The sequence below is a fragment of the Cynocephalus volans genome, chromosome 1 (assembly GCF_027409185.1).
Source record: "Cynocephalus volans isolate mCynVol1 chromosome 1, mCynVol1.pri, whole genome shotgun sequence".
Taxonomy (NCBI): domain Eukaryota; kingdom Metazoa; phylum Chordata; class Mammalia; order Dermoptera; family Cynocephalidae; genus Cynocephalus; species Cynocephalus volans.
Window position 1 is genome coordinate 58830842 of NC_084460.1, and position 12314 is coordinate 58843155.

Sequence of the window (12314 nt, forward strand, 5' to 3'; positions counted from 1 at the left end):
AATGGAAACATTTTTTCACTGGACTTCATCAAAATTGAAGACTTCTGCTCTGTGAAAGACCCTGTTAAGAGGATAAAAAGACAGGCTACAGAATTGTAGAAAATATTTGCAAACCACTTATATAACAAAGAACTAGTACTTAGAACATATGAAGAACTCTCAAAGCTCAACAGGAAAAAAAATTCAAACAATCTGATTAGGAAGTGGGTAAACTATATGAAGAGACATTCTACCAAAGAGGACATATTGATGGCAAATAACCACATGAAAAGATGCTCAGCAGCATTGTCCAGCAGTGAAATGCAAATTAAAACCACGAGGTATCATTTTAATCTATCTGAATGCCTAAAATAAAGGGTACTGTCAGTGCCACATGCCGGCAAGAATGTGGAGAAACTGGATCACTAACACAGTGCTGGAGCGAATGTAAAATGGTACCACTACTCTGGAAAACAATTTGAAAGTATTTTTTTAAAAAACATACAACTACCATAGGACCCAAAAATTGTACTATTGGGCATTTATCCCAGGGAAATGAAGATTTATGCTCACACAAAAACCTGTACACAAATGTTTATAGCAACTTTATTTGTAATACACCAAAGCTGGAAACAACCCAGATGCCCTTCAACGGGTGAAAGGTTAAACAGACTGTGGTACGTCCATCCTATGAAATGCTTCTCTGCAACACAAAGAAATGAACTAGTGATATTGCAATAACCTGGATAAATCTTTAAAGAATTATGCTAAGTGAAAAAACCTGTCCAAAAAGATCACATACTGTATAACTCCCATTTATATAACATTTTTGAAATCATGAAATTATAGAGATGGAGAACAGATTAGTGGTTGCCAATGGTTAGGGAGAGGGTAGAGATGGGAGAGGAGTTGGGCGAGACTATAAAAGGGCCACAGGGGTCCTCGTGGTGATGGAATGTTTGGTATCATGATTCTGTTGATGTCAGTATATCCTAGTATTGCTACTGCACTGTAGTTTTGCGAGATGTTACCATTGGGAGAAACTAGATACGGGGTATGCAGAATCTTTCTGTATTGTTTCTTACAACTGCATGCCAATCAACATTATCTCAAAATAAAACATATGAAAAATTTGTAAATACGTGAAATTTTACAGACCTTTGAAAATCAATTAAGAAAAAAAGTTATGATTATTTCCAAATCTGCAGGAAAAGCATTTGATAAAATCTGGTATCTGTTCTTTATTAAAAAGCAAAAACAACTAACTGAATCCAGTATCTGTTCCTTATTAAAAAGCAAAAACAACCAACTCAGAACAAACTAGAAATGGAAGGGAACCTTCTTAATCTGTTAAAGGGCATCTCTGAAAAACCTATAGCTAAGATTATACCTAGCGGGAAACACTAAATGCTTTCTTGCAAAGATCAGGACAGGGATATCCACTTTCACTATTTCTATTCAACATTGTAATAGAGGTTCTAGCTAGTAAAACAACGCTGAAAAAGAAAGAAGTCATCCAGATTCAAAGAGCAGAAGTAAAAGTGTCTTTATTCATAGGCAATATGATCATCTACATAGAAAATTCAATGGAATCCTTTTTAAAAAGCTGCTAGAATTAATAAGTTTAACAATGTTATAGGATACAAGACCAATATACAAAAATCAATTTTATTTCTATATACTACCAACAAATAATTGTAAATTGAAATTAAAAATTAGTATTTGCAATAATAGTATCAAAAATATGATATGCTTAGTGTATAAGTCTGAAAAAAATTGTGCAGTTCCTGTATGCTGAAAATTACAAAACATTGCTGAGATAAATTAAATAAGACCTAAATAAATAGAGACATACACTATGTTCAGAGTACTGTTAAGTTGGCAATTCTCCCTAAATTGGCCTATTGATTCAATCAAAATTCCAACAGGCTATTTTGTTAAAATTGACAAGGTGATTTTTTAAAATTCATATGGGAATGCAAAGGACCTAGAATAGTCAAAACATTTTTGAAAAAGAATAGCATTGGAGAATTGACACGACCTGATTTCAAGACGTGCAAAGTCAGTTATCAGCACAGTGTGATATTGGCATAAGATAGACAAGTAGATCAATGGAACAGAATACAGAGTCCAGAAATAGATCCACACATATATATTCATAGGTAATTTTTTATGAAGTTGCAAATATACATCAGCAAAGAAAAGATAGTCTTTTCAACAAATGGTGCTGGAACAATTGTACATCTATATAAATAAAGATGAACTTTGATTCATTTCCTGCACCATGTACAATTATTAATCAAAATGGATAATTTAAAACCTAAAACTATAAAACTTATAGAAAAAAATATTGGGCTAGGCAAAGAGTTCTTAAATATGATATCAAAGGCATGATCCATTAAAGAAAAAAAGACAAGATGGACTTCATTAAAATTAAAAACTTCTGCTTTTTGAAAGACACAGTTATGAGACTAAAAACAAGAACAACAGGCTGGGGAAAAAAATTGAAATCGTACATCTGGAAAGGGACATTTTTCCAGAATATATAAAGAGCTCTCTAAACTCAATAATAAGAAAACTAACATCCCACTTTTGAAAAACGAGCAAATGATTTGAAGAGACACATCACTGAAGAGGAGAGCAAACAGGCACGTGAGAGGTCCTCAACACCACCGGCCATTAGAGAAATACAAGTTAAAATCAAAATGAGAGACCACTACACACCTATCAGAATGCCTGAAATCTAAAAGACCAATCACAGCAAGTGTGGATGAGGCTGTGAAGCCACCGGAACCTCGTACACTGAGCGTGGGAATGTAAAATGGTACGATCACTATGGAAACTGTCTGCCTGAAAAGCCTACCACATCTATCACGTGACTCGGCCATTCCATTCCTCGGTGTCTACCTGACAGGGATGAAAGTGTGTGCCTGTACAGGGACTTGTGCACAATGCCCACAGCAAATGAGTGTGTGGATGAACGCACGTGGCCACGCACTGTCAGTAGGACTCAAGTTTTACAAACTTTTGGGGGCAGTGGGGAGGCGGTTTAGTGACAGCTATCGTTTTTTTCCCAAGAGAAACTTAGTCCTCGGCTTGTGTGAGCCTAGTACTGTGGTTACCTCCTTCATCTGGAACATCGTGGGTTTCTCTGAATGTTCAGAAAACAACAGATATTGAACTGCTGTAGAAATGCACACCAAAATATGCTCATGAGATTGTTAAGATTTTACTTTCCACACCCTATTTTCTCTGCTTAATTAAATGGTATTAGTGAATTTATTCCAAATGGAACCTTTGTGACAAACATTTTAATTGTGTGGCTGTTAGTACATTTGCAAAAGTTGCTTACTAAAACTTTTAAACAAAAGCTCATCTCATCACTGAGTGTAGTTGGTGTTATTTTTATCCCTAAATACTTCAGCGTGTGTTTCCTAAGAACAAGAACATTCTCTTACATAACCACAGCACAGGGATTGAAATCAGGAATTTAACACTGATACAACGCCATCTTCTAATCCACAGAGCATATTAAAATTTTGTTGATTGTCCTAATAATGTCCTTGATAGTTTTTTTTTTTTTTCCTGGTACACGATCCAATCCAGGGTCATGCGTTGCATTAGTAGTGCCTAGAGACAAACTTATAGCCTTATGTTTACATCAAGATAAATAAAGAAAAATAAATAAATGAATATCTAACTCAAAAATTTAAATTAAGAACAATTAAGTAAACTGAAAGTAGCCATTAATAAGGACAAAGTTAGAAATAAAAGAGTTACAAAACAGAAAAACAGTAAAGTTAATAAGTAAAAACCTTATTCCTCGAAACAACAAGCAAAATAGATAAATCACTAGCTAACCGAATCCAGGAAAAAAAAAGCAAAACCATATACACAAATAACAAAAATCCTAAAAGGAGGAAATGATCATGAAGAAAGAGGAAAAACAAATCTGGAGAGATTCTGTAACTGTAGGCCAAAACACTGAAAACCTGGGTGAACAGATCATTTTCCATGACTTACCAAAGTAAAGTAAATAAGTATAGAAAGTCTAAGCAGACACATTCATATAGAAAACTGAGAACTGCTCTGTCCACCCCCGTCCCCAAATCACCAGGCTCCAAGGATTTCAAAGGGAGATGACATATGATCATCTTCACATGTGCCAAAGAAGATTTATTCCTTCATTTTTGTGGGCAAATGGAAGAAAACAGTGTCTTAGGGGGGCAAGTTTGTCATTCCCACCAAAGTCAGGAATGAGTCCAGGCTGCCCACTGTTGTCACCCCTGCGTTCACACACACACACGTGTGTGCGCGCACACACACACACACACACAGGAATTGGAATGGAAGAGGTGAAACCATCTCTGTTGTAGGTTGTAGTTCTGCTAAAATCTAGGCAGTCACTGAGAGCCTACTAAGTCAGTAAGAGAATTCACTAAGGTAGCAGGATATAAAATTAACATAGAGAAATCAGCAGTTCTCATAGAAACAATGACCAAATAATAGCAAAAAGTAGGTAAGACAGTCAGAAATAAACAAGAAGTATGCAAACCTACACGGAGAAAGCTTGAAGTGGACTTGAAAGAAAGGCAGGGCGTGTTCCTGGACAGCGAGAGTCAGTGCTGTGAAGACCGAGAGTCTCCCTGAGTTAATTTATAACCAAGAACACCAAAGGATTCTCCCTCTCCTCCAGGGCCTAGACGAATTTATTCTAAAGTTTGTATGAAGTTTGTATGAAAAAATAAACTAGACGAACCAGGAAAACCTTGGAAAGACTAGCAAAGGCAGGGCGGTGGGGCTATCCCTAGCAGATGTTAAAAATACCCTGAAGTGCCCACAATTGAAAAGTACTGGTACACAAATAGGTTGATAATGGAACACACTGGAAGACCGCAAAACACCCACATATGTGTATGGAGTTTAAGTATGTTAAAGGCAGCACCTCCAGTTGGGGAAAAGATGGACTTTTCAATAAGCGGTGCTGGGTGATTTGGGTAGCCAATTGGAAAAAGAAAACTAGATCTGTATGCCACACGGCACGCCATACGATAAACTGCAAATGGGTCAGAGATCCAGATGTAGAACATGAAATCGTATGAGAACTAGAAAAAAGCAGGGGAATTGCTTTACAAACTCGGCATGGGGGTACCTTTTCTGATATTGTTCAAGATTCCATGTCAATAGAGAAAACATTCCTGACGACCCTTCCCCCTCAAAAATACCAGAACCAAAAGACCAGTGGTACGTTGGGAACAAACACCTGCAAGTTGTCACAAAGGGCTAATCTACTTAATACATAGTTTCCAGAAATGGAGAAGAACAGACCAAGAATGACAGAGCAATGGGCAGGAGCCACAAACAGGCCTTTTTCAGAAAAAACAGACGTCCATGCCTCAGCGTCACCTGTAGTGAGAGAAATGCAGACCAGTGCACTGAAACACCATTTCTCAGCCTTCAGGGGACAAAACCCAGAGGTCTGACGGCTTATGCTGTTGGGTGATGTGGGGAGGCCCAGCTGTATGTCACTGGCCATCATGAGACGCGCAGCCCCGTGGAGAGGAGCTGGCTGGCCTACAACGCCACAGACTTGTTTCCCTGGATCTGTGCTGAGGACGCACACGTGTGCGAGAGCAGGAAGTGACACAACAGCCTCAAAGACTGGAAGCCACCCAAACGTCTTCCTGTTGGTCTCTGCTGGAACCTGAGGCAGATCCACACCATGGGAAATGCAGTTCCGTAGGGAGAAGTGAGTGACACACGACACTCTCTAGCACATGCTGTCAAGTGAGAAAGTCAGGTGCAGTCTGTGAATACAGCACTCCGTCTTTTGTGTAAAAAGGTGTCACAAAAAGAAACACTGAAAGAGTTAACCAGGAATGAAACAGGTACCTGCAGGAAGCAGAGGGGAGTGGGGCCTCTCCAGGGTGCCCTTTAACCTTTGACCTTTGAGCCAGGTTATTGTTTTATAAATTTGAACAATTAAATGAAAATAAAAAGCAAAAATTTCTGATATTGAAAACAAGCTGGAGAAAAAGCAAATCTAACTGCTTGTCTTACTGATAACAGAACCCACAAAGGAAAACATCAGCTCACGCGCTGTCAGAACACCTGAAAGGATGTCACACCCATCCTCGTGTGGTACAGGATGACAAGATCTGCAGAGAAGTCTTGAACTTCACTTATAGTCTAGAAGGAAAAAAAAGAAGCTGTAAAAGACAATTTTGGAAAATCGTGGAAGTTTAAATAGGGCCTGGGAATTAGATGATGTTAACTTTTTAATCTGGTTAGGGGCAGTAATGGTATTACACTCATGTATAAAGAGGACCTTATTTTTTCAGAGATGAATACTGAAGTGTTTACTTGTGAAATGTCATAATGTCTGTAATTCACTCTAAAATATTTTAGCCATAAAGTCATTGAAGCAAGTACAGCAGAGGGTCACAGCGGTCACCCCAGGAGATGGGTACTGGGATGCTCACTGGACTCTTCTCACTACTCTCTGTATGTTCAAAAGGTTTCCTAAAAGAAAATTAAATTGATGATAAAAAAGAACAAGAGGGACCATAATTTAGACAAGAGACCTGGCAAGGTGGAGTGGGGGTGCTTAGCTGAGCCTCCAGGATGAAGAAGTGAGTGTCCAGAGCAAGGCACAGGCATGGAGTGGGCCTGGATTTCAAAGCTGCCAGAATCCTAAACTCTAGTTTCTGTATCTTCCTTATCCTGAAACAGCATCCCTCACAAAACTAATGAACTGGTACGAGGGGCTGTTTTGATAAGAAACAAGTTCTTTGCAGGCCAAGTTTGAGCTCCTCTTACATAAACCAGATGCTCTTGTGCTCAGCCAGCAGCTTCCCTGGAAGCCATGACGGATCCCCAGAGACCGCCCAGCTGCTCCTCTTGGCACCAGGCAGAAAGGAGGGCCTATGTGCCTCTCTCCGACCCGGAGGGACACCCGCCCCCCTCCAGCTCCTTGGGCGCCTCTGTGCCAGCTCTAGGCAGGCACAGGGGCGAGGAGGCAGAGGCAGAGGGTGCGGGGGCCACCGGTGGGGCAGGCCGGCGTCTCTTAACTCCCTCAGGGACCCTCAGACGTGGACTGTAACATCTCTGAAATCAGTCCCTGGTGTCCACGACTAACTGGCAGTTGATTTTCTCAGCAGAACACACACCGGGGCACCCATAACTGATGCTCTTAGACCCCAAGAAACGCTGTCAGGCAGGCTACAGACCTGGGTGTGGCCTGCTCTTCAAGGTCTTTGTTTATGATTTCTCTGCTCCAGAGGGAGCCGTCCTGTCGCAGAGATAGGGGACAGAGGGCTCATTTGTGGGAACTGGGGGCTCGGCTGAGGGCTGTGCCCTTATGGTCTTTTGGCCATGTGTTGTCTGAAGAATCCAAAGTGTTTAGAAGACAAAGTGATATAATCTGTGTTCAGGATTTGAGGAGCAAAGAACTTAAACTTATTTTTAAAAACTCACCAATTCATCATTCTTTGACCCCCATGCCAATACAAAGGCGATGTGTGTGTTTCGACCCTCGGGTGGATGTTCACAGGCTTAACCAGAAAAGAGTTTAAAGAGAGTCCAAGTCAGCCCTAGCCACCCACCTCCCGGCCCCTGGCCCCTCGTCCACTTTCCAGTCTGGCAGCTTCCTCTCTCTCTCTCTCTCTCTCTCTCTCTCTCTCTCTCTCTCACCCTCCTCTTTATTTGGGAAGGGGAGAGAGAAATCCTGGGCTGCCACCCTGCCTTGCTTTTCCCAGCTAAGCTAGCCTCCCTTTGCCTTGTCTTTTGTGGGCTGGGGGGAGGACCAGGTGGGCATGGGGGTGTCTGGAACTAGTGAGGAGGTGAGCTGGGCAGGAGCCAGGTGCAGGGGGAGATGCAGGGTGCCTGGGCAGGAAGGGGCAGCTAACATGGTGTTTGCATGCAGTGTCAGGGTGGGAGACTGTGGTGTGTGCTCTGGCGGCTGTCAGTTACATGTGTGTGAAACAGGGAGGTGCTAGGGGTGTTGGATTTCTTGAGGTTTTGCTCCTTTCTGTCCTGGTCTCCTGTTTGCCTCTCCAGGCCTCAGTGTGCCTCGTCTTTGGTGTGAGCAGGAATTCACCAATTCAGGCTGCAGGGGAGCAGTAGGGGGCCAGGGCTAGGAGATTGGAGCACAGCTAGGGGCTGGCACGTGTGCAGGGCTGGGCCCCATCATCATGCAGCTACCACAAATGATGCTGGAATTGAGCCAATCCCGAGCTACGCTGTGCCCTGTGCTGAACATTCCCTCCTCTCCATGCTTTATCTCTCCTTTGTCCCCTCCTGGTGGGTGTCACCATTGTGGCCATTCTTGTCTTCCTGGGATCCCAGCATGCACCACAGCAGCAAAGGTGGCCACATCTGGAAGTTGCTGGTAGCTCCATCTGAACTGCCATGGGAAGATGGAACTCAGCTCAGGGCTTTTGGTTGCCCGGCCCACCGCTGGTGCTCGTGGAGAGGGAAGGCAGGGCCCAGCATGAACCCACCCAGCCTCTGGGCACCATTGGCCACTGCATGTCTCTATGTCCAGTGTGGGACATCTCATGGGACATTGTGGTCATGCTGTGTCTCAGCTTCTCCCCGGCCAGCTGTGATGCCGAGCCTGCAGGACTTGAAATTTGTCTTGGATAGGTCCCGGGAGTCGGAGGTGGTGAATAGGAGCTGCTGGCTAGGTGTGACCAGCCTGAGTGCCTGCTTTGTGGGAACACACTTCAGTCACTGCAGGGGGTGGACTGTGCCTGAGTCCGGCTGCCCAGATGCTGGGCGCCTTTGTCCTGGCCACTTCCAGCTTCCTCTTTCTTAGCAGAACATAGACCAGGGGTACCCCACAACAATGCTCTCAGATCCTGTAAACGTGTGTCAGGGAGGCCACCGCCCTGAAGCTTTCCTAGCTTCTAGAGGCACTTGCGCTCCTCAGCTCGGGGCCCCTCCCTCTCCTAATCCAGACCCTCCTGCCTTCCTCTTATAATAGCCCCTGTGATGACATGGGCCCCCGATAATGCAGGACCATCTCCCACCTTGGACTTCTCACCTCATCTCATGTGCAAAGTCCCTTGCCACATGAGGTACCATATCCCCAGATGTGATGTCTTGGACTGTTATTCAGCTGACTGCAGCCCTCTCTCTCCTTCGATCCTCACACACCATGTGGTTTTACAAGGAGCTGTCTGCCTTCCCTGGGCACCAGGACCTGCATTTGGGGTGAAGACCTGATGTGTCCGCACCATGACTGGCAGTTGTGTATGGCTGGGCTGGGGCTTGCCTAGGCCCTTGCTCAGAGGCAGGGTTGGTGTCTGGTGAGGGCTCTCTTCCTGGTTTGCAGATGGCTGCCTTCCCACTGTGTCCTCACTAACTGCATCAGATCAGGGCCCCACTCTTATGACCTCATCTAACTTTAATTACTTTCCTAGAGTTCCCTTCTCCAAACTCAGCCACAGGGAGGTTAGAGCTTCACCCTGTGAGTTTTGGACATAAATACCCAGTCCACAGCAGCGTCTGACACAATAAAGAGGGTGTGTTGACTTGATGGTTTCACTCTGGGAATTTTACTTTAAGGTATAGGCTGAACTGTGGTCAGAGCAGCGTTTGATAATTTATGCTCTGGATCCAACCTATGTGTGAGATGGAGGGAGGCTGGTCAGCAGACTGGATGAGTCCAGTGGACTCTACGATCTGCAGATGGGGCTGACCTGAGAGGGGAGCTGGTAGGGCTCGCAGGGGGCCCGGGAGATGCCTGAGAAACTCACCATCTGCTAGGCCCCAACACTCCCTTGAACCCACGTGGGTTACTTTTCCCTTTGAGGACCACCCTTGCTAGGAGGGGGATGGAAGGGCAGCCAGGGGCTCCTAGGGGACTTCTGTGATTCTGGGTTGGGACAAGGCAGGGGCCTTCCCAACAGGGTCAAGGTCCCCATCTGTGCCTCCCACCAACCCTGTGCCTCATCGAGAGCAGCAGATTCCAGCTCCAGCTGCTGAGAGGAGGGGCCGGCTCCAGCCCAGAGCTCGGTGTCGGGAACACGGGCTGTTTACCAGAAAGCCTGGGGCCAGGAGGATGCCAGAGCGCTGCTTGGGGCTGTTCCTGGCTGGGGAAGACATGGGGGTGCCAGCTCGTTCAGAGTCACGGGGAGGCTGGCTTTGGCTCCTGTCTTGAGACTTTGCATGATGATCGACAATATCACTTTTACAAACTTGGAACAGATGCGGGCCTGTGGGCCTGAGGTGTCTTTCAGTATGTATTTTTTCAAAGTTGAGTTCTGCAGAACAAAGAGGGCTCCTGATCTTTTCCTTCTGAATGCTGGGAGGCTTGGGACGAGGCCTGTCTCTCAGCCACCCCTTCTAGTCAGAACGTTCCAGGGGTTAGGCCCTCCCCTCCTTAAAGGGGAAACGTGTACTTCTGGTTTCTCGTTTTCCTTCAGGAGGAAGGTCTAGCTAGATTCAGTTACACATGACGCGGCAGTCTGGGGGCCGAGGCTGGCGCCCTGGGAGGGCTTGGTGAGGTCCTGGAATCTGCAGAGCTGCTGGGAGGGAGAGAGAGGAGCGACAGGCTGCCAGAAAGAGCTGCAGGGACTGGATACCCTGGGCTGGCTGGGGATGAGCTGGGGTGGGGGTGGGGTGAGAGGGGTCTGGCTGTCTGGGAAGCAGGGAAAGGTGCTACTGTTGTTGGATTATCTGTGATTATTCGATGCAGGGAAGTCCCCAGGCCTGAGGCAGGAGGTGCACACAGGGGATGGGGGAAGGCAATGGGAAGGGGAGACCCTGGTGGGGCCGAGGCTTGGGCTGGGGGTGCCGAGGGTCCCGGCCTGGGTGTAGTGAGCTGGGGGTGCAGCCGCCACCCCAGATGTGCCACAGCTCTGGGGAGGCCCTCGCCAGGCCTCGGTGTCTCCATGGTGAGCGACCCTGTGCCTGCAGGCTGCACTTGCAGAAGCAGGAGGCCCAGTGTGAGGGCCCAGAGCATCTTGGCTCCCAAAGGGCTCCGAGTGAGCCTGGGCTTTGGTGCCCCATTGTCCCTCCTGCCTGGGATCCCTGGTGACCACCCCCAGGTGTTCAGGGATGGAGAGAGCCATGGGCAGTGGAACCACGGGGTGGGGTCGAGAAGAAGCCCTGGCCTCAGGTCTGGGAGCAGGTGGCCCCCACCTCGCCACCCACCTGAACCCAGCGGGCAGATCTGGGGTGACCAGGAAGGGGGTGGGGTGGCCCGTGGGGAAGGGGTTCCACAGAGAGCACCCAGGAAGAGGCCAGCATCCCCACACCAGGCACTCCTCAGCCCCCCAGGCCCAGGCTCTCTCCCCTGAAACTGCCCTTTCCCAGCAGCCTCTGCCTCCTCATGATCCTGTCTGGCCTGGGGCTGCCCTGGTGAGGGGCTCAGGCATCCCCACGGCCCTCTCAGGTAGGTGCGCTGGTGTTACTGACCCAGGTTATAGTTGAGGACACTGAGACAAAGGGTGAGCCTGGCTCGAGGTCACCCAGCTGCACGCTGTGGGGTAGGAGCTGGGATCTGGAGGAGCAGCCTGGGGGTGGGCAGCTCTGTGGGGGCCAAGGGCTGGGGCTGCCCCTCGGGCTGGGGGATCTCAGAGCGGATGTGCCCATGGTTAGGGTAGGACTGCAGCGTGCAGCCCAGGGACAATGGCAGGTGAGTGGAAACTTCCTCCTGCCGCAGCCATCTGGTTCTTACTGCCTCCATGCAGGGGCCAAAATGTCCGTCCTCTGGGCAGCAGGGAGGGGCTCGGCCAGGCCAGCCTCACGCATGCGTCTCCACCATCTGGTCTCTCTCTCCTTCCAGTTCTACACGGGATGCTTGTCTTCCACCCAAAACAGGGAGGACCCCTGGGTACTTTCTGGGGTGGGGTCCCACAGCCATATACATGCGAGGCATTCCCATGACAGGGGTCCCTGCCCACCTCCACACTCCCCCCCATCACCTACACGTGGCGCCCCTGAGACAGGCTTGCTGGGTTTCCTCCAGTAGGGACACGTGGGGCCACTTCCCATCTCTCCCGTCCTGCCTTCCTCTACCCAACCCTACGTCTTCTCTTCTCCCATAACAGCCCTGTGAGGGGGAAACCTGAGCCCTCGGGATTCCGGGATTCTAATGGCTGTGAATTTCTTCCTCTGGAAAGGCTCATGGGGAAGCCCCTTGAGCCTGCACCCTCCCATGCAAACCCTTCCCGAGGCCAGAGGCCGGCTTCCCACAATGGGATGGGCGCTTGGCCTTGACAGCCTGCTGCGTCTCATAGCTGCCTTGCTCCAAATCGACCACGGAGACTCTCAGGGCATCTTCCCGTGGGGTCCTGCAGGATCCTGTCTCCCGTTGTGGAACCCCA